A 21,191-nucleotide genomic window follows, 5' to 3' on the forward strand; every position below is an offset into this window, starting at 1 on the left:
CATATATTTGTGAATAAAATAAATATTAAAATGTTGTACGAGTCCAGTGCTCTCTCCTCCAAAGGAGACCAAACCTTTGGCAGTGCTGCCCCCAGGAATGACCAATGGTTGTCTTTTCCAAACTGGGCTGTTGACTCTCATTTAATACATTCAGGTGATGGAAACGGATAACCCAGGGGTAGGCAAACTAAGGCCCGGGGGTCGGATCCGGCCCAATCGCCTTCTAAATCCAGCCCGCGGACTGTCCGGGAGTCAGTGTGTTTTTACAAGAGTAGAATGTGTCCTTTTATTTAAAATGCATCTCTGGCTTATTTGTGGGGCCTGCCTGGTGTTTTTATAAGAGTAGAATGTGTCCTTTTATTTAAAATGCATCTCTGGCTTATTTGTGGGCCATAGGAATTTGTTCTCGCCCCCTCAATATAGTCCAGCCCCTCACAAGGTCTGAGGGACAGTGGACCGGTCCCCTGCTGAAAAGTTTGCTGACCCCTGATACCCAAGAACCTCATCTGAAGGAGGCAGTGACAAGGATGTTGGGCACAGGAAATTTATTTTGGCATAATCATTTGTGGATTAAAGTTCAGAGACCACTACTTCAGATGCAAAGGAGAGTAATACACCTGGATCTTGTGAATATGTAGATTGACAAAAGGGCACTCATATACAAGGGGTTGCTGGAGAGGGAAGTGGGGTCGGACATGAATGAAGCAGGGCAGGACCAATTTGTGGAGGGGAGTCCTCAAAGTATTATCATGTGTGTATGCTTGTAAAATCTGAGTTTTTACAGAACAATGTCTATGTTGACTATGTGTGGCTCTTGAGAGAGACAAGTTAAATTGGTTAATAGTGAGCGTGGGCATGGTTAGATAACTACTGACAAAGTACGCTTCTCAAGATGATTTCAAATTTTCTGTTTGTTACCAATTTCCTGGGCAACAACATCAGAATTGACCTTTAGCTGTCCCACAGGAGTTCACCCGTTATGCAAATACGTCAAAATACTTCCAGTTTTCTGAGATTCTTCCTCCCCCCCCCAAAAAAAAATCCAATTAGATTTCTCGTTTACAGTTATTAAACCACTATCCTTGGTAAGCCACCAAGGAGCTTGTAGTCAGTAAATTAAGTAGATTTAGATGGTGCGTATCGAAATGTAACACTTTCCTTAAATTTGCACAATTAAGCACAATCCAACGAAGCAGAGTTTTATTGGCGATTCAGTTTAATTCAAAGGGGAAGATGTAGCTTGAATCCAAACTGCATGCACTTAGGATAGCTCTGGATGCTGCCTTGCAATAAATAGCAGGGTTGCAGCACCAGCTTTTGTGAGAATTCTCTCTGCTCCCCTCCCCTTTTTCCTGCTCTCCTGCCATAATTGTGCAAAATGCCTCCTTGCTGTGAGGTCTCTAAAATCATCTCTCTGTGTGATGAGCTCAGTGGACAAATTTGTATTTTGTAAGACACCTGAACAACCGCAAACTTTAGAATACCAGCTATTATCATACCTTCTTTAAAATAAAATAAACCACAAAAGGCCAAGTATTTGGATAAAACCTGGAAAATTAAATAGGGGCGGATGGATTTGACTCTTTCAAGTCATTTGGGAAAGATTAGTACATGTAATCATTTGTACATGTAATCCCATCCTGTTTTCTCATTCACCTATGAATTTAAAATATATATTTCACAAAATCTAAATGTATTTAAACGTATATTATTTCTTAGAATATGTATTGATGGGGTGAGCTCCCGTTGCTCAGTCGCAGCTCCTGCCAACCTAGCAGTTCGAAAGCACGTCAGAGTACAAGTAGATTAATAGGTACCACTCTGGCAGGAAGGTAAACGGCGTTTCCGTGTGCTGCTCTGGTTCGCCAGAAGCGGCTTAGTCATGCTGGCCACATGACCCGGAAAAACTGTCTGCGGACAAATGCTGGCTCCCTCAGCCAGTATAGCAAGATGAGCACCGCAACCCCAGAGTCGTTCATGACTGTACTTAACAGTCAGGGGTCCCTTTATCTGTATCTCTCTCTCTCTCTCTCTCTGTGTGTGTAATCTTAAATGTGTATTTTGATATACGTGAAATTCAGTCCTGTACATAGCTACTCAGAAGCAAGCCTCACCGAGTTCAGTGAGTATAGGATTGCAGCAGGGATGCCATCTGCCTCCAATTTTCAAGAAGGGGGCCAGGCCCCCTAAATGTGCCACAATGCGCCTTGGCGAGCATTCCTGCCACCCCAGAGGACCTTGTGGGGACTACGCGTAACTGCAGCAGGCTCTGTCAGACCTTCCTGTGGCCACAGGAGGCCCCGTCAGGCCGCCTCCTACCACATTATGTCACACACAAAAAGGTTGGGCAGAACCCATTGTGTGTGGATTGTAGCCTTTAACTGCCACAAACTGCTTTGCAACACTTGGCATAGGGCAAAATCCAGTGGCAAGCTGAGTTCCATGCATTAGTTCAAAAGGTGTGGATCAGGTAATTTCATAGAGGAATTTACAAAAACTGAATCAGGAATCAGTAGAAAACTTGCATGCTCAGGAAGGGATTATTTCATTTCCAGCCATTATGCATTAGAGAAGTAAAATCCCACAATGTATTTTATGCAGTTAAACCAAAGCCAAATTTTATTCCATGTCATCATGAAACCCAGTTGCTCGTGTTGATCTAATATTCGTGTTAGAATTTCATTCTTTTTGGTCAAAGGAACAGAATTATTAATTTAAAGAAAAGTGGCCCCGCTATATGCCCAGTGATAGAATAAATGAAACCAATGGGAGCAAATGCTTCAGGTATGGCTAGAATTTCCAGCTCTGTTGTTGCTGTTATTATGATGTCATCACAAACCTTTGATGTATGTGTCTGGCTGTGCAGACTACTATCTCTGATGACTACATTGCCTGAGAGCTTTCAGACCCTTGATGTACTTGTCTAGCCTTAGAGCCTAGCTCAAAGTGTGCATGATGGATGAGATTTTCAGCCAAAGCTTTTGAACAGGCGAAGTTCCTTGCTGGGCTCTCAACACAGCTTGAAGGTCTGTATAGACAAACACATAAACCCACACATGTTTGAGTACTAGGGCTACAACAGCTCAGGAATCAGCTGTTGTGCGGCCAGCTTCTGCTAGTGCAACTGTTGTGTTTGATGCTTTTGTCACACGGACTTTAAACTCTGCTGTCTGCTGGTGCAAAGGCTCTTGTGCTAGGAGACGGAGCATTGGGCATGGCCGTTTGCATTTAGACTTGGAGCATCAACTCTGGGTGGATGCACACAATGGCTGACCTCTCTTGCTTATTTGGTGCGTTTCCAGCCCACCTTTCTTCCATCATACAACTCAAGCCAGAATACATGAGATTTCTAGGAACTCCCCACAATAGGGCATTTGGACTGTGCTCCCTGCCACATTCTCATCGCCCTTTAAAAGAAAAATATCCCACTGCTTTCTTCCTTAAAAAGGTATAGGGGGACTGCAGTGGTAATGTTTATATGTGTGCCTACATTCTTTCACTATTTGTGAAAGCAAATAGTGGCGACCCATTTCCTACAGTCGACTATCTGTAGTTTATGAGGTCAAAGTCTTGTTTGTTATAATCTTCAGTCTAAGATTATATTACGAATATGTCAGTACTGTATATTATAAATGTATTAAGAGCCCACTCGAGTCATGAAGCCACGAGACCTACAGATTTATGGTTTTATAATATTTGTATGTAGATCCTTATGCATTGTTTGGTAAGCTACTGTGCAGCTGGAAAGGAGATCTTTAATAGCAGTTAGTAATATATCTTAGGAAGCAAATAGTATTTGATTCAGCCTTAGTAACAAAAGGTTCCTTCGCATATAACAAATCTTAGAACAAATAAAAGGGATGAGGTTGCAGGATCACTATCTGAAGGGGCTGGGAAAAGAATAGCTAAAATAATTATGTACTAATTAGAAGCAATTCAGTCCTGAAGTTTTCAACACTGCTTGTTTTTGGGAGGTGATTTCCATCCTAAGACTAAACGTATTTTCAATAAATGGTTTGAATCAATCCAAGCTCTTTCAATCCCGTCAACAGCTCAGGTAATTGTTAAAGTTGAAATTCTAAGCCTATCTCCATAGGGCTCTGATTTCCAGAGGCTTCCGCACTCTAAGTACATTATACGTGATGGTTTCAAGCATCAATGATCCCAAATTTAGTTGTTGGGGTCCATAGGAGCCAACTTTCTTAGCCCCCTCCCCCCAAAAAATGAGTGCCCCCCCAGTTGATGGCCGTTGACATTCAAATGGTGTGTGCTGTGTCATGTGATTGGCTATGTGGAGCAGGGCTTACATGCCCCCCCCCAATATTTCATTCAGGTTGGTACCCCTGCTGGGGTCTTCCACCAAAAGACCAGATCAAATCAGGTGATATCATTTCCTTGGCTCCTTAGAAAGCTTTCTGGATCAAACTTTATCTGTGTTCTGAGCAATCGGGCGACCTGTTTTTGCTCTGTCACTGCCCTGTCTCAACCATGTGTATAGTGGCATCTGCAGTATATAAAAAAAATACAAGACTATTCATAGCATTTGCCCAGAATGAACATGCAGAAATCTCCAGCCTATATTGCAGATACAGTTGTCTATGTTATCTTTTATTGGGATAGCAGCTCAGAGCTATTCCAAAGTCATTATTCTGGATATCATTTGCCACCTCATTTGCTACAGAGAGATCTCTCATACAGAACTCCTACATGGAAGCAAATAACACCGTCTACCCTCTCACCACTTTTACTTACATGCTTGTCTGTGTCTCTGAGACTTATTACTGCGTGACATCACTTTAATGAACCTTAATCAACTTCCTTTTGTTAACAGAACTTTCCCCTAAAATTTCAAATTGCTGCATTCATACTCTTGGTGGAGCTTTTGTTTTATTTATTGGACTTCTCCTTTACATTATGCATAGGGTTCCTTTATCTGTATTTTAACCACATATAAGGCATTGTCAGTGGAGTGAAAATGATCTAATAAATCTTATCGCTACCACTCTCTTCTTCATCGTTCTTAAAAAAAAAACAGAAAAAGAAAAAAAGTGTCTCAGAAGGTGTCAGAAAGATAAAACCATTTGTTTCTGCAACCTCCCCAAACATTTTTACAGCTATGTCAATGTTGGTTCATGGCTCCCGCTTCCCTGTTTAATAACGGAAAAGCAAAAGTTGAAAGTAGTGGAAATCAGGCTAGCCAAAAGTAAATCTGTGATTGTAGAAATGACTTGTCTACATTTTATCCAGTTAGCAAGTCAGGAGTAAATAATCTAATCAAAATTTGGTCATCCTGAAAGTAACATTACAGAATCCTGTTTACATTAAGCCAACATTTCAGAAGCTTGCAGTGACAAAACTCTTGGTATTTCTGTGCATCAGATGGTAATGAGACAAAGGAAGACCGAAGATCAAATATCTATTTATTAATGTTTTTCAGAAATCCATGGAAATTGTTTCTGTCCCTTAAATCACTGGTTCTAAACAAGAAAAAGAAATGGATAGGTTTGTTCTGTGCAATCAACTGTACAGTTTGGGCCATTCCTCATATGTGGTACCCTGTGGGCAGCACCCAAAAGGCAGCCTAGGTGCACCCAAATGAATATATATTTATTCATTATCATCGTATTCATTAGCAACCCACCCCTGTCTCAAAATAGACTGGTGTACAATATTAACATGTACATCCTCCTACCAAAGTGGCTTGCTGAGCGGGGTGGAGCCACTTATGGTACCTCTGTGGCAGGAGGGCTGCTGCTGCTTAGCAGCAGGGGGAGTGGTGAGGTGACAATGAAGTTGGTGGAGGGCAAACACACCAGCGGAGCCACTTAGGGGGTCCTGACAGTGTGTTTGCACCATGCCAACCTCCCAGTTGCCTTGGCTCTCCCCATCACCCACCACACCAGTCAGCAACAGCGACCCACCTGCCAGAAAGCTACTGAGCTGCTTGTGTCATGCAGACCCTGACAGGCCTGCTCATCAAATGGTCCATGCACTGAGTACATCACTACAACAGGGTGGTAAGGATGTAATATATTTTGACACAACCTGACAGTATCTCATTTTGTAAGCTTTCAGAATGGAGAGGAGTGCTTACCTGGTGAGAAAAGAAAAGTAGTCCAGCTGGCAGAGGGGAAAATCTAATTTTCCAATGACTCTGATGGATATATGTCATCAGTTAAAGGAATTATTCACTGCTGTGACCCTCCTTAACTTAAGCTTGACCCAAAGAAGATCAAAGATTCCCTAGCAAGAGATAATTAGTAAAGATATTAATTTAACAGTCAGAGGCTAAAAGAGATTGATTTATTAATTTCTCTAAAGGGTTAGAGCTCTGTATGTTCTTTTAAAACATTTTTTCTCGCTTAAAGGAGATATGTTTATGTCTAAAACATTTTCCAGTAATTTATATCGTATGTGAAGCTTACTCTTTTGATTAGGGGGCTCTCAAGTTTTTTCAATAGTGAGACTTTCAGGCTGTTGATTCCTGCATAGTTCAGGATAACTCAAAGCTTTGTCATTTGGGGTGTGTGTGTGTGTGTAAGTGATGCCCGGCTTTATTTTTTGAGATTGACACCTGTTGAAGAAATGCTGCCAGAATATGAAGGGACAGCAAGCTCCTTTCCTTCCACATCTCCATAGAATAGCTTATAAGGCAGGAATGGGGGAAATTCAGATGTTGCTGGACTTTTACAGATCCATTATCTTTGACCATGCTGATAAGGGTTAGAGTCTACCAACATCTGGAGGGCCACAAGCTCCCCATCCCTGATACAAAGGATTCTATTCCTCATTCTTCCTTATCCCCCACAGCTCTGCTTCTTGTGATGGCTCTACAAACAATTTGAGGAACATTATGAGGGAAGTGAGTATCTCTTTAATGACATGGTCACTTCCCAGCAACAAAACCCGGAAGCAGAACTCTGAAAAGTGACTCCACAAGAGGTACAGATGGCAGAGCCAGCTCCTGAGACACACAGGGCACACCCTTGGGCAAATCACTTGAGAGGTGAGTACTGATATCCTGTGAAGATATGCTTTGCCAAGTACAGTTGTGCCTTAGATCCCAAACACCTTGGTACTTGGACTATTGGCTCCCGAACGCCACAAACCTGGAAGTGAGTGTTCCTGTTTGTGAACGTTCTTTGGAAGCTGAATGTCCGACTGGGCTTCCTTGGATTCCTATTGGCTGCAAGAGCTTCCTGCAGCCAATCAGAGGCTGTGCTTTGGTTTCCAAATGTTTTGGAAGTCGAACCGACTTCTGGAACGGATTCCGTTCGACTTCCAAGGTACGACTGTATACCTAAAGCTCGGGATATTTATGATAGCCATTGGGCTGGGGTAGTGTAGTGGACTAGTGAAGGGGAGATCTGGTTCTAATCCCTGATCCGCCATGAAGCTCATCGGGTGATTGTGAACAAACGTCAGGGCTGGAATCAGATGCAGGTCAGCACGAAGAGTCAGAGTCAGTTGTCAATGAAGTTCAACTCTTTATTCAAGGTAATGGCATACAACTCAGCAACACTTCTCAGTAGGTTTTGCCCCCATAGATCAGTTGCCAGGACAGAAGCTCCCTGCCTTCTCCTCTTTCTAAGACTCATCCTCTCCCAGATGTTTCCCAAGCAGCCTCAAACTGCTCTGGTCTGTTTTGCTCTTCATAGTCTTGGAGACCAGGTGGGTAGGAGAGCTTGTTGCAGCTGGAGAAGAAGACTCCCAGGATGCTTCAGCAGTCTCTTGACCACCACCCCTCCTCTGCTTCAGCCTCAGAGTCTGAACTGTTCCCTGTCACAGCTTCGCCCTGCTCACGAAACCTTGTTGGCCCTTCAGCATCCAGCCCCTCCTCCTCATCTTCTTCCTCTGACCTCTCCTTGGTGTCCCACCACAAACGCTCTGTCTCTGAGCCTTCCTCCTCTGGGGTTTTCCCTGGGAGTTCCTCAGCTGGTGCCTCCCACCACTCCTCTTCATCCAGCCAGTCCCTGACAAGAAATCACTCATACTTAGCATATGTTTCTTCACAGAGGTGTCATGAGGATAAAATGGAGGGTGTGGCAGGACAGTGGGTGGGGAGCATGAGCACTGCCTTGAGCTCCTTGGAGGAACAATGGGATATATATGAGGAGGGTGTTTTAAGGAGTAAAAGAACCAACTTGAAATATGAGTCTCTATTTCAGTATAGAATGCTGCCAGCTGCCCACTGTCTTGACTGTATTAAATTTCACAAAACTGGCTTTGGGACACTCTATAACAGGCTGACATAGGGTGGATTTTTTGATACATGTTTGTGCATTTAGCAGATATAAAATGGAGTTGCAGTTCACAATGGAAAAAGTTATTTTTAATTATGCATGAGCATGAATATGTATTTAGTGAAACAGACCCTAAGGGTTTTTTGTGGGGCTTTTTTTTTTTAACTCTAGTCAGTCTTGCAAAATTATTCTCATTTAGGGTACAAGTTACATTATAGCAGAAATCATGATTGAAATTCAAATCCTAATACTGTTAAAACACAATGTTAACAATGAAAATGCTTAGAGTGGCATTAAAAGTATCTAAGATAATGAGAATAAATGATGTGAATTAGAGTTAAATTAACAACAGATAATACAATTGCAGATCAAAAGCCAGATTGCTGTGCTATTAATCTTACAGTAGAAAAGCTAGGATGAGGGGCTTTATAGAAGTTCTCACTTTGGAAACATTAGCATACTCATAACAGGAACATTCTAAATATTCATTTGGTGTGTTCATTTCTAATAAATCTAACTGATAACCAAGGAAAAAAAATGTGTAACATGTTATGTTTATTCCAGAAGTCCCTGTAATACAGCAAAGTACAATCAGGAGGAGAAATTATTGGGTCTCGTAGTTAGTAAAACATGGCATTTTATGGTTCATTCTAGAAAGATACAAATTATGAGTCCTATTACATTGTGGTTCATACAGTATAATTTCGCAAATATATATCGAGCTGTTTATTTGAAAGAAGTGGCGTTGCCTTTTCAGCAAAAGTAGCAGGTGTTTCAGTAATGATGTATTTTGGATGTTATTGGTTCTTCCTTCAGAGCCCTCTTATCATGCTGAGTAATTTGGCAAGGCTGTTCAGTCAGGTTTCATTTCAAGAAAAGCTTTAAGCATGGGTTTAGTTTGCAACCAGTTCAAGACAGTGCTTAAGCACACTTTGGATTTCATATCTTCCAACAGTTCCCAAATGGAAAAGCGGGGGGCACTCTCTTTGCATACAGTTCTGGATTTAGGGTGGTTCAGGTGGTTCCCCAGCATAGGGGGCCAAGTTGAGGGGGGCAAAATTGAAAAGAGTCATCATTGAGAAGATTCATTTGGGGACACCAAACTTTGGCCGTGCTCAAGGTGCAATACTACCAAAGATTATCAAAGTCCGGTGGCACATTGGGACTTGCAGGAAGAGGAGAGGAAGGGGCATCAGCTTCTGCTGCTGAGCTCATCAGCTCTGTTGCTGGCATGGAAGTGCTGCCATGTAAACACTTGGAGCGGCTGCTTTCTCTGACACCCAAGGCAGGCTGATGGAAGACTCATGGTTAGGGCAGCTCAGCCAGCCCCGTCTTTTTCCCATATTCCATCGACAGTGCTTGTATATAGGGGCGCTGGGGGGTGCGTGTAAACTGAAGTAGAATAGAAGGTCCCTATTTTCATCTGAGGAATATTGGAGGAATATGCCATAGCTGGAACAGAAAGCAGGTGCTACATGTAGAATTCTCCATCTCTAATCCAACCTAAGCATGTCCAGCTTTTGTTAAAATGCTAAAACTTTAATAACAGCCATTGGTGTCTAAGCAGGGTGGGAGGCTAACAAGGAAGGTTCCTCTTTACCTGTTGATAGATGCTGATAGGCATCTAGCTTTTACAAAAGGGCCTGCACTCATATGGACCTTCCTGGGACTGAGGATTCTGCTTGCTGGCCCACTGTCAAGGTCCATGAGATTGGTGGGCACTAGAGACAGGTGCTTTTCGTTTATCCCTGGGATTCTCTCTCAAAGGAAGTACATACGCCCCCAGTTTTGTTAACTTTAATTGGACCTTGGAAACTTGTTTCAATCTGTATTTTACGAGGAGTGCTGTGCTAAGCTCTTAAACTGCAGCCATTTTTAGTTTTGTGATTGGATTGCTTTGTGTGCATTGTAAAAAAATGTGTCCGGAGGAGGGCAATCAGGTTCGGAAGCCACATCCTATGGGGAATGCTTGAAAGAGTCACGCTTAGCTTAGAGAAGAGAAGATTAAGGGGAGGCATGATTGCCGTCTTCAAATATGATGGCCTTTCGCATAGAAGATAAAATATGTTTCTGAATGCCAGTTGCTGGAAACAGGCCATTGGCTTGATCCAGGAGGCTCTTCTGAGTAGACATTCTCTGTTGCTCCAGCAAGCAGGACTAGAACTAGGCGCACAGGAAGAAGCTGCCTTATACTGAGTTGGACCCACTGGTTGCTCTAGCTCAGTATTGTCTACATGGATAGGTGGTGGCTATCCAAGCATTTCTGGCAGGGCATCTCTCCCAGGCCTACCTGGAGATGCCATGGGTTGAACCTGGGACCTTCTACATTCAAGACAGATGCTCTACCACTAAGCTGTGGCCCTTGCCCTCTGCAACTAATGAATGGAAATTGCAGGAAGCAGATTTCATGTAACGTTCATAGAAACTTCATAACAGTAAGAGCTAGCTGACATTGGAACAGATTGTCTTGGAAGGTGATAGGATCTCTCTCACTAGAGGTCTTTAAGCAGAGGATGGACTGCCATTTGTCAGGTCTTCTCTAGCTGCACCCCACATTACAGATCCTGCACTTAGCACACTGTGTTGGACTAGAAGACCACTAGATGACTTTCCAGTTCTCAGAGTCTACATTTGTAAGCCTCCTTGGGAGACCTTGAATGGCAGCATAGAAATTCCTTAAATAAATACATTTTTGTGCAATGCAGTAATCAGTCTACAGGGTAGACATGACCAAGGTCTGTGTTGGGGAGATAGAGGTTTCTACTTGAACATGCATCCAAGACAGCTCTCACTCACTCCAAGTGAGCAACAAATTATAAAAAAACTAAAAGGCAACTACAGCCTCTTAAGTTCCCTCCATCTTCTCCTTTTAACTTACTAGCATCTGTTCTTGTTATTATTTTTACTATGGGGTAGGTCTTCATGTTTTACCAAGACTAAAAAAAAATGAAATACAGTATCTTAACGTATTATGCATGTCTTAATACCGCAGTATCTCCAACATGTCTCCATCAAAATTGCATGGTTGAATAATGCCTTTTAATGGTTTAGCACAAGCTAAGTTTATAAATATTCATGTGTAAGCACCCTTATTAGTATGTGTTAGATAATGAATATTAATGACTACCTTACTCATGCAAAAGCAAGTGAACACTGTATGAGATGAGCATGGATATTTTCATTAGGACAAAGCAAGGAAGATCAGCCCAGCCTCTTGCAGGTGATACTACTATTGACATTCTTCCAGTCATACTGTAAATAATATTTAATTGTTTTACTGCCAATTATCCCCAAAGAAGAAATGTGATCTGTTCAAGATATGAACATCTTTTTGTTTTAAGACTCCCAATAGGCAGGAGTATGATTAAGCCAAATATTTGACAACAATTAAACTAAACCAACGAACATTTGCATTAATTTTATGAACACAGTTTCAGTATCACTATAATTTCATAATTTTATTAGCATGCAATGCATACCTAACTCACAGGCTTAGTATATAAGAGGAACAAACTGATACTAACCATGTGTACTTAGAAGTAAACCCCACTAATTTAGTGAGATATGCTTCCAAGTTAGTTTACTTAAGACTGTAGCCAGAATTCCTAAAGGGACTCGAAAGTATACATCAAAATAGATCATTAAATAAGCAGTTAATAAATATATTTTTAAAATAATAATTTGTACACTTAGCTGTACGGCTAGTTCACACATTCTGGTTCACTTGAATAGCAGCAACATACGAACAGCAGCAATGGTATGATAGAATCATACAGAATTGTAGACCTCAAAGGGCATGTAGTCCAATCTTCTGCAATGCAGGAATCACAACTAAAGCATCCATGACAGATGGCCATTGGGATTTGAATATATATTGCAGATAGGGCCTAATTTACATTCCCCAAACCAATACACAAATCAAAACATAGATAGCATTTGAAATTCACACTTCTCTGTCCATTCCCCCACTTTAAAATGTATGAAAATATGCACAAAAATGCTTAGAATTTCCATGCAGATCTATGTCTATATCTATACACAGAGCAAACTGTTGAGGAAGAGAAGAAACAACAACAACAACAATTTATTTATACCCTGCCACTCTGGGCGGCTCCCAATAGAATGTTAGAAACATGATAAGACATCAAACATTAAAAACTTCTCGAAACCTTCAGATGTTTTCTAAAAGTCAGGTACAGTGGTACCTCAGGTTAAGAACTTAATTCGTTCTGTTTTTTTTAAAAAAATAATATTTATTACTTTTAAACCTTACAAAAAAGAAGAAAAGGAAAAGAAAAAAAAGAAGCAAAAGAAAGAAAAAACAATACAATACAATATATAAACAATACACAACGCAACATTAACACATTAGACTAAACAAAACAGAGAAAAAACAATTTAAAAACATACATCATACCATTTCAATGCCTTATCTTCCATTCCCTTATTTCATCGACCTCCTCTCACCTCCCTTTTTGTATTCCATTTCTATTGTTTCAGCAATTCCTTTCCATCTTTCTCTATTTTCTGTCATATAAATATCTTAACTTATTTTAACCTTATTTTCCATTAATACTATAATACTTATTTATGCTTAACTCCTTATAACATTTCTACTAAAGCCATATAATTTCATTCCAACATTTTCCTGACACTCATTAATTTTACAGTATTTCTATAAATAGACTTTAAACTTTTTCCAATCTTCTTCCACCATCTCTTCTCCCTGGTCTCGGATTCTGCCAGTCATTTCCGTCAATTCCATATAGTCCATCAACCTGGTGATCTTCTGTCCAAGGCTCTTAACTCTTTTCCAAGTCCCTTCTGCAGATCTTCTTCATATTTATACATGCACTTTACTTTGTCTTCTGCTGATCTTGTTCTTAATTTCCTTCCTTTGATACTGAAGAGTAGATCTCAGGGAAGCTCCGACCTAGCAATGTTTTTATTCCTTCTCGACAGGTCAGCCAAATCTCCGTAGTTAAAACTAAAATCCAAAAGATATTTCAGGACGTGTTTCAAAATCCCACCAAATCTGAAGGTCCCCACAGCTCCAATCTCCTCCTGACCCAGGTCCAGGTCCCAAAGGTCAGTAAATCCCTGCATGAGGTGATCTATCCAACTTTCCGTCTCCAGTCCAAGCAGGGCTCCAATCCTCAAAATCTGACTTTCTCTGAATTCAATCATAGAAGGCAACAACTTATAGTCATCAGATTACCTCTGTAAGGCTGGGGCTCTCTCCCTCTCCACTTATATTACTTTAGGTTCAACAACAACAACTTTCTCCCTCGTCTTCTCCCCTGTTTGCCATGTCAAAGTAGATTCCTTATCGATTCCTGAATAGTTTCTATATAGATGTTCACTTTTTGTCCCAAATTAGTCACTTTTTGTCCCAAGTTATCAATTTTGATAGTCATCAGATCTGTCTTCTTGTGGAGCTGTTCCAATGAATCACTTATCTTACATAATGCAATCACTAAGGCTTCTTCTGTCGACATTCTTAACTGATCCAAGGTCAATCCCTGGTTCTCGCGGTTTTTTTATCTTGCAGCTGGAGATTCCACCAGCTCAACTCTTGTAACAGTTTCAAAGGCTCCCTCTAGAGGGAAACAATTTCTATTTGTATCAATCCTTTTATGCCCAGTTCAAACAATAAAATTAGTTTCAATTTTCAGTTACTTTTACTCCTTTTTAAACGCAGAAGGAGACAATGGAAACAATGTATTTCTCTTATTTAACTAGCTGTCAACAAACATTTTATTCACAGTCAGTCTTACTAGCGGCCCGTTTCCAGGTTCAGAGCGGTGGTAACTTAACTTTCTTCAGTCTCTCCTGCAGGCTTACGTGATCCAAAATTTTCCCCCTCTTCTCCTGCTTCCAAGGGGGGTTTAATAATTTTAGCCGATGGAAGTTTAATCCTTTACAGAGGACTATCCAAGACTTTAGCTTGCAAGCTCCTTGCTTCAATCTATTTACAAAAGAGGAAGGCGGACTTCCTGTTTGAAACCTCCCCGTTTCGGTGCCAAATTAAGACGTTTAAAAATCCAATTTTCCGTTCTACTCACGGGTAGTTGTTTAGGATCAAATTGTCCACAGGAAAAAGTCAGCGCTCTCCGGCAACAGCAGTGCAGCTTCACTCCATGAAAGAAGCAGTCAATTCGAAGCACCACGCCACTCACCCCACGTCGCTCCGGATCCCCGAAACCGTGTCTCCCCGCGAGTAGGGGAGGCGCAAAAGGTACCAGCCGAATCCCACGTTCACGGGCTTCTCCCGCCTGTGATTTTTAGTGGGTCTCTGCCTTCGCCGTGGCGGCCATACCCTGATTTCCACGGAGCAAATTCCTCCCGATCAGAGGAATTCCACCATTGTCAGAGGCGCCAACCCGGAAGTCAGAACTTAATTCGTTCTGGAGGTCTGTTCTTTACCTGAAACTGTTCTTAACCTGAGGTACCACTTTAGCTAATGGGGCCTCCCGCTGCTGCTGCTGCTGCTGCTGCTGCTGCTGCCGCCGCCGCTGCCGCTGCCGCCGCCGCCCGATTTCTGTTCTCATCCTGAAGTTCTTAACCCAAGGTACTACTTCCAGGTTAGAGGAGTCTGTAACCCGAAGCGTCTGTAACCTGAGGTGTCTGTAACCCGTGGTACCACTGTAGTTGTTTATTTCCTTGACATCTGATGGGAAGGCATTCCATAGGGTGGGTGCCACTACCAAGAAGGCCCTCTGCCTAGTTCCCTGATTTATCCATCATCACCCTGAATCTATTGTTCATTCATTTGTATCCTTTGTTCTCCTCTGAACCTCTGTGAAGACACACACTGAATCATTCCAGGTCTGCATCCTTTTTCCCTGCCTCTGTTTCTTGGGGCACCCACCCACCTATCTTCGCTTTCCCTTCTGCCCCAAACAATGCACCCAGCCCTCATTGCGTTCCCTTTCTTCATGGAAGGTGATCAAGGGGTTGTGAGGGAAACTTAAGCACACTGTGGCAAGAATGTGAGCATTGATGTGGAAGAAACTGGAGTTTAAGTTGCTGCCCCCTGCCCCTGCCATTTTGATTTTGCTACTCACATAAGAGTCAAGTTTGCATATAAATACCCTTTTCAGAGATTGCTCACATCAGCAGGATTTTGCATTTATTGCAATGTATTTGTTGACTTTGTAGTGGTTCTTTTCTTTTTTAAAACATGACCTTCAGTCGATCAGCTTTACATTATGGCGAATAAATAATATAGCACTTGTACTGTGATTTCAAGTGTCCAGAGTGGTTAACATATAGTTCTTGTTGTAATAGCTGCCTTGAGTATCCTTTGAGAAACGCATTGCAAGCAGGCCCAGCCCTATGATGAGGCAGAGTGAAGCAGCTGCCTCAGGCGGCAGAAGTTGAGGGGTGGGGAGGGGACAGAGCTGTGAGTGCTCTGTGGCCTGCCCTGTGCCACTTTGCTAGCCTGCTGCCCTCAAGGGCACTGAAAGATATTTTCCCAGTATGGGCCCTGGAGAAGGGTGCCATATTGCCCTTCATCTTGGGCAACAAAATGTCTTGAGCCAGCCCTGACTAATTATAGCAATGTTGTGATGTAAGAGAGTGACAAATAGCCGACCCAGTGGGATTCAAACTATTGGCTTTCCCCCATTCTTAAGTTTTCTTCTCACTTTTATAGCAAAAAAAGAGAACAATTTTACTCTACTATTCAGCCCATTTAAAAATGGAGTCAAATCCTAAGTAACACCCCCTTTGCGTGGCGAGTTCCTGCCTCCCCCCTCAGAAATAAAGACACGAGACACAAGAATTTGAGTTAATGGGTCAAATTAGGCCACAACTTTATTGATTACAGGAATTGAGCGGTATTGGCCTTAGGCATTGGCCCTACCAACTAACCGGCTTCAGCCTGCATGCTTGAAGGCCAGTTGCTTGAAACCAACAGTAGGGGGAGTCCTGCTGAGGCATGTCAACTAGGACCTCCCCCTGCGGTTGCGGCGCGGGGGCCCACACCTCCATAGGCTTAGGACAAGGCCACGCCCCCTGGAATCCTTTACCGGACTACCCTTTGTTTGGGGGAAGGTGATGGCGCTACCTTCCCCCCCTTCAACTGCATAACAATAAAACAGTACCCCACCAACGCCTAATCGCCAATACCGTGGAGTTGTAACGGTTTGCTACGAGGTAGGCGAAAACCAAGTGGCTGGTGCCAATCTGCCAATTGGGAAAATTCCTACCAGGCCCCTTGACGGCGACCAACCGAGGTCCATAGCAACGTCATATAGCCTACCTAACAGGTGGGAGAGGAGGGAAAACCAGGTCGGCTGCCAGCCCCTGCGAGTGTGGGGAGGGGCGTGAAGCCCGCAAGCCCACCTCCTCCTTATCTCTGAAGTGGCTTTGCGGGAACAAAAAAATGACACCAGGGCACTTAAGAGAGGCTATGTCCCAATCAAAAGGCAGTGAAGTGGGCGGAACCTATATACAGCAAATCTTAATTAGCATGGCTGAGAACCTTTGCTAAATGGGGCTCATTCATGAATAAACTTTATAGGAAGATCTTGGCCATGGCTAAGGTCGTGGCTGAGTACTGTAGTTTTATATCAAGTGCTTATATTAAGGATTTCGGTGATAATTCTTCTTGCAGCAAATTGCAGGGAAAAAACAAAACTTCAGCAACACTTAAAGCGGATCAACTATAGAAACCAGAAGCTCCCCCACATCAACAGCTTTTAGAGCTGGCTGTTGTGTCCTTGGGAGTTCACTGTTGGAGTTCAGTAACAACTAACGATTTGCATGGGTATATAACTACAAAAGAATGTTGCACTCTTTCTGTCTTTCCATCTGTGCCACTGTAGATATGTACTCAAAAGAGATTGATCCAAACTGAATTTGTGGTATGCGAGATGCTGGCATTCTTATGTTGATCTGACTAGAAACTTTCAAGGAAGTTCCCCCCCGCTGCTATCCTTTCCCTTCACTCCTCATGGTGTAAACAGTACATAAAGTAGCACTGGCTTTGGGGGGAAAACAAATATAGATTTTGTCCCCTAATCAAATATTTGAGTTTGGTAGGGAATTACAGCATCACTATTGAAGTTAGGACTCAGGTGGCACTGTGGGTTAAACCACTGAGCCTCTTGGGCTTGCCGATCAGAAGGTCGTGGTTCGAATCCCCACGACGGGGTGAGCTCCCGTTGCTCGGTCCCAGCTCCTGCCAACCTAGCAGTTCGAAAGCATGTCAAAGTGCAAGTAAATAAATAGGTACTGCCCCAGCGGGAAGGTAAATGGTGTTTCCGTACGCTGCTCTGGTTTCACAAGTAGCGACTTAGTCATGCTGGCCACATGACCCAGAAGCTGTACGCCGGCTCCCTCGGCCAGTAAAGCAAGATGAGTGCCGCAATCCCAGAGTCGTCCGCGACTGGAGCTAACGGTCAGGGGTCCCTTTACCTTTTATTGAAGTCGTTCCTTAGTTTAAAGAAGCATCACCATGAAAGATATGCAAAGTGAGATGTAGACTTGGGAGTTATGCTGGGGCCCCAACTGTAAAGAATCTAAAACCCTTTCCTGAACTTTTAATTGTCATTTAAAAAGGGTTGCCATGGGTAGAGTCATAATAGCGATCCATTATTAAAAGTAGTAGTCGGCAAAAGTGTCTTTTTTGCTCTTCAAAATATTGTTCTTTATCGTTTAGTCGTTTAGCCGTGTCTGACTCTTTGTGACCCCATGGACCAGAGCATGCCAGGCACTCCTATCTTCCACTGTCTCCCGCAGTTTGGTCAAACTCATGCTGGCAGCTTCGAGAACACTGTCCAACCATCCTGTCTTCTGTTTTCCCCTTCCCCTTGTGCCCTCAATCTTTGCCAACATTAGGGTCTTTTCCAGGGAGTCTTCTCTTCTTATGAGGTGGCCAAAGTATTGGAGCCTCAGCTTCAGAATCAGGGCCGTCTTTAGCAGATGCAGCGCCAGGGTGCAAATATCTGCTCAGTGCCCCCAAATTACCATGGATGGGGGGGGGGGCGGAAGCTGCGCACTGCCAACCATGGGGTGTGTGTGCACAACTCTCCCCCATGCCACTGTGGGAGAGCAATCCCCACAGAGGCTTGGGAGGGAAGCTGCGCGCCCACCAGCCATATAGTTAGCGGGGCGCAGCTTCCACCCTAAGCCTCTGCGGGGATCGCTCTCCTCCCACGGAGGCTTGGGAAGGAAGCTGCATGCCCGCTAGCCATATGTTTGATGGGGTGCAGTTAGCAGGTGTGCAGGGAAAGGGGAGGCCACCGGTAAAGCCGCGCAGCTCCCCCACTCGCTGGGGCGCCCCTGAGAGGCTGGCGCCCTGACACAACGAACCACTAAGCCGTATGGGAAAGACGGCTGTGTTCAGGATCTGTCCTTCCAGTGAGCGCTCAGGGCTGATTTCCTTCAGAATGGATAGGTTTGATCTTCTTGCAGTCCATGGGACTCTCAAGAGTCTCCTCCAGCACCATCATTCAAAAGCATCCATTCTTCAGCAATCAGCCTTCTTGATGGTCCAGCTCTCACTTCCATACATCACTACTGGGAAAACCATAGCTTTAACTTTGTCGGCAAGGTGATGTCTCTGCTTTTTAAGATGCTGTCTAGGTTTGTCATCGCTTTTCTCCCAAGAAGCAGGTGTCTTTTAATTTTGTGACTGCTGTCACCATCTGCAGTGATCATGGAGCCCAAGAAAGTAGAATCTCTCACTTCCTCCATTTCTTCCCCTTCTATTTACCAGGAGGTGATGGGCCCACTGGCCAGGATCTTAGCCCTAAATGAGACGCCTTTTCCCATGTGAATTCAAAGGAATTCCCAATCTGGCTCAGTTGACTCATTTTATGTCCCTCTCCTTACCTCCGGAACTGTGATAGACTGTTTAATTCATCCCCTGGTGAAGCTCACATGCACAGCACAACATGCTGATGTCATTTGCTGAAATGTACACCCATTTCAGGACACTCACAGAGACTACTTGTGCTCCAAAGGAGAGGACAGGCTGTGCCAATAGTTCCTAGCCTTGATAATTTCTACTGCACCCAAAATGGCAAGTCACTTCTGTGGACCTATATGCAGGCCAGGAAAGTTGGGTCGCAATTTCGCTGAGTTTTACAAGGAGCAGGAGGAGTTCTACATATTTCTGAGAACATGGCCACCACCTAGTTCCCTCAACAGGGCCTTATTCAAAGCATTATGAATAATGGAGTGCATTATGGAGCATCATGGGAGACTACTCTGCTTCTAAAAGCAGGATCACGTTGCATTTACAGATGGGAAATGGCTCTTTTGGATTCAGATAGAAAATAAAGAATACCTTTGCTCTTTAAGAAATTAATTCATAGGATGAAGATAGAGAGAATAAAAGCAAGGCCCAAACTGACAATTTTGGCCGGATAGCTCCCTTTGGGTAACAATATATAAGGACTCCTGACAGACAAAGTGCAGCCCTAATGTTGGCTGAGTGGGCTTCCCATTAAGCAGGTGTGCTATGAGGGCTTATATACTCTTCAGTAAAGCACCTGCTGTTATTCAGGTTACACAAGCCAAATTTGGTGTTTAGGCAACACACCAGTTTCCCACCAAAGTCAAAACACCATCCGGTATTTGGGTTTCCCATCCATTTCCCACCAATGCAGTTCACTTCTGCTGTTTGGATTTTCCACCAAACAGTGAAAGGCTAACAGAGACTTGGCAGGAAATCAACACAGATAAGCTTCTGCCAATCTCACACATTGACACTTGCAGTAGGGAGTTATCAGCTTGCCTGGGAAGCTATCTAGAAGCTTACAATTCCCACACACTTGTATCTTGGAGTAACAGGAATGCGAAACTACCAATTTATGGAATAAACAGAATTAACCATTTTAAGGGCCAGGCCCTCAGAATTTCTAGGCACTATCTGGACGTTTGAGAGGCTATTATGGGCACAACCCCCTGTCTCGTCAAGATACCAATCATTGTCCACAATATGGCAATATACATGTCTGGTGTTTGCATCTGTGGCCAAGCCACATTTTAAAAGGAAGGAGAAAGAGGCAAATACCACTGTTTGTACTGATAAGACCCCATCCCCCAAATATGTAGAAATCCTTCTCCCTTGTGACAATTCCACATTTCTTTCACTTTATTTATTTATAAAAAAATTAGATATTACAGCAGTTTACAAGAATATGAAAACACAGAGTCAGACAAAGTTAAAAACAAGTTAAAAGCAAAAAATAATTAAAAACAAACACCCGTAGACCATTGGGGGGGGTGTACTTGGCCTGATGGAATAGAAAAGTTTTCAGCAGGGGTTTAAAAGTTGGCACAGAAGGCGCCCGCTGAATCTCTATCAGCAGGGTGTTCCACATGACTGGGTGATGACATGAAAGGCTGTTTCTGATCTCAACCACAGCAATCTTCCAAGAAGGCCTTCCAAAATGGAACTCTTGCCCTAGGTCTACTGATGAATGGCAGCACCAGGAAAGCAATGCAGGGAGAATTCTATTCCACCTCTCACAAAGAAGCAAAACCCTGGCCATTGTTCTGGCCATTGAGTGTGAAGCCATTGGAATGGCAGAGAAGGACCTGGCACCTCCATTTAATTTTATTAACACTTAATATAATACAGTGGTACCTCAGGTTACGTACTTAATTCGTTCCAGAGGTCTGTTCTTAACCTGAAACTGCTCTTAACCAGAGGTACCACTTTAGCTAATGGGGCCTCCCGCGTGCCGCCGCTGCGCGATTTCTGTTCTCATCCTGAAGCAAAGTTCTTAATCCGAGGTACTATTTCTGGGTTAGTGGAATCTGTAACCTGAAGCGTATGTAACCCGAGGTACCACTGTATTGCCATTGATTTGGAGTACCGGAGCCTGTTAGTTAATACTGTGCCCCGATTTTCCCAATGGAAATGCAACCCTGGGTAAATGCCTGGAAGCAGGACATTCCAGGATAAAATCGGAAATTGGGATTGCTTCT

General features: G+C 43.2%; 1 long non-coding RNA gene across 1 annotated transcript in view; it reads left to right on the forward strand.

Moving 5' to 3' along the window:
- Positions 1-2,763: 2,763 nt before the first annotated feature.
- LOC309339880 overlaps positions 2,764-21,191 on the forward strand; it is a 120,235-nt gene continuing 101,807 nt past the window's right edge. The window contains exons 1-2 of the long non-coding RNA XR_014155607.1: positions 2,764-3,026; positions 6,811-7,006. This is a non-coding gene — a long non-coding RNA (uncharacterized lncRNA). The remainder of the gene's footprint in view (positions 3,027-6,810; positions 7,007-21,191) is intronic.

This window comes from Podarcis erhardii (genome assembly GCF_964252035.2).
Source record: "Podarcis erhardii genome assembly, chromosome: 4".
NCBI classification, from domain to species: Eukaryota; Metazoa; Chordata; class Lepidosauria; order Squamata; family Lacertidae; genus Podarcis; species Podarcis erhardii.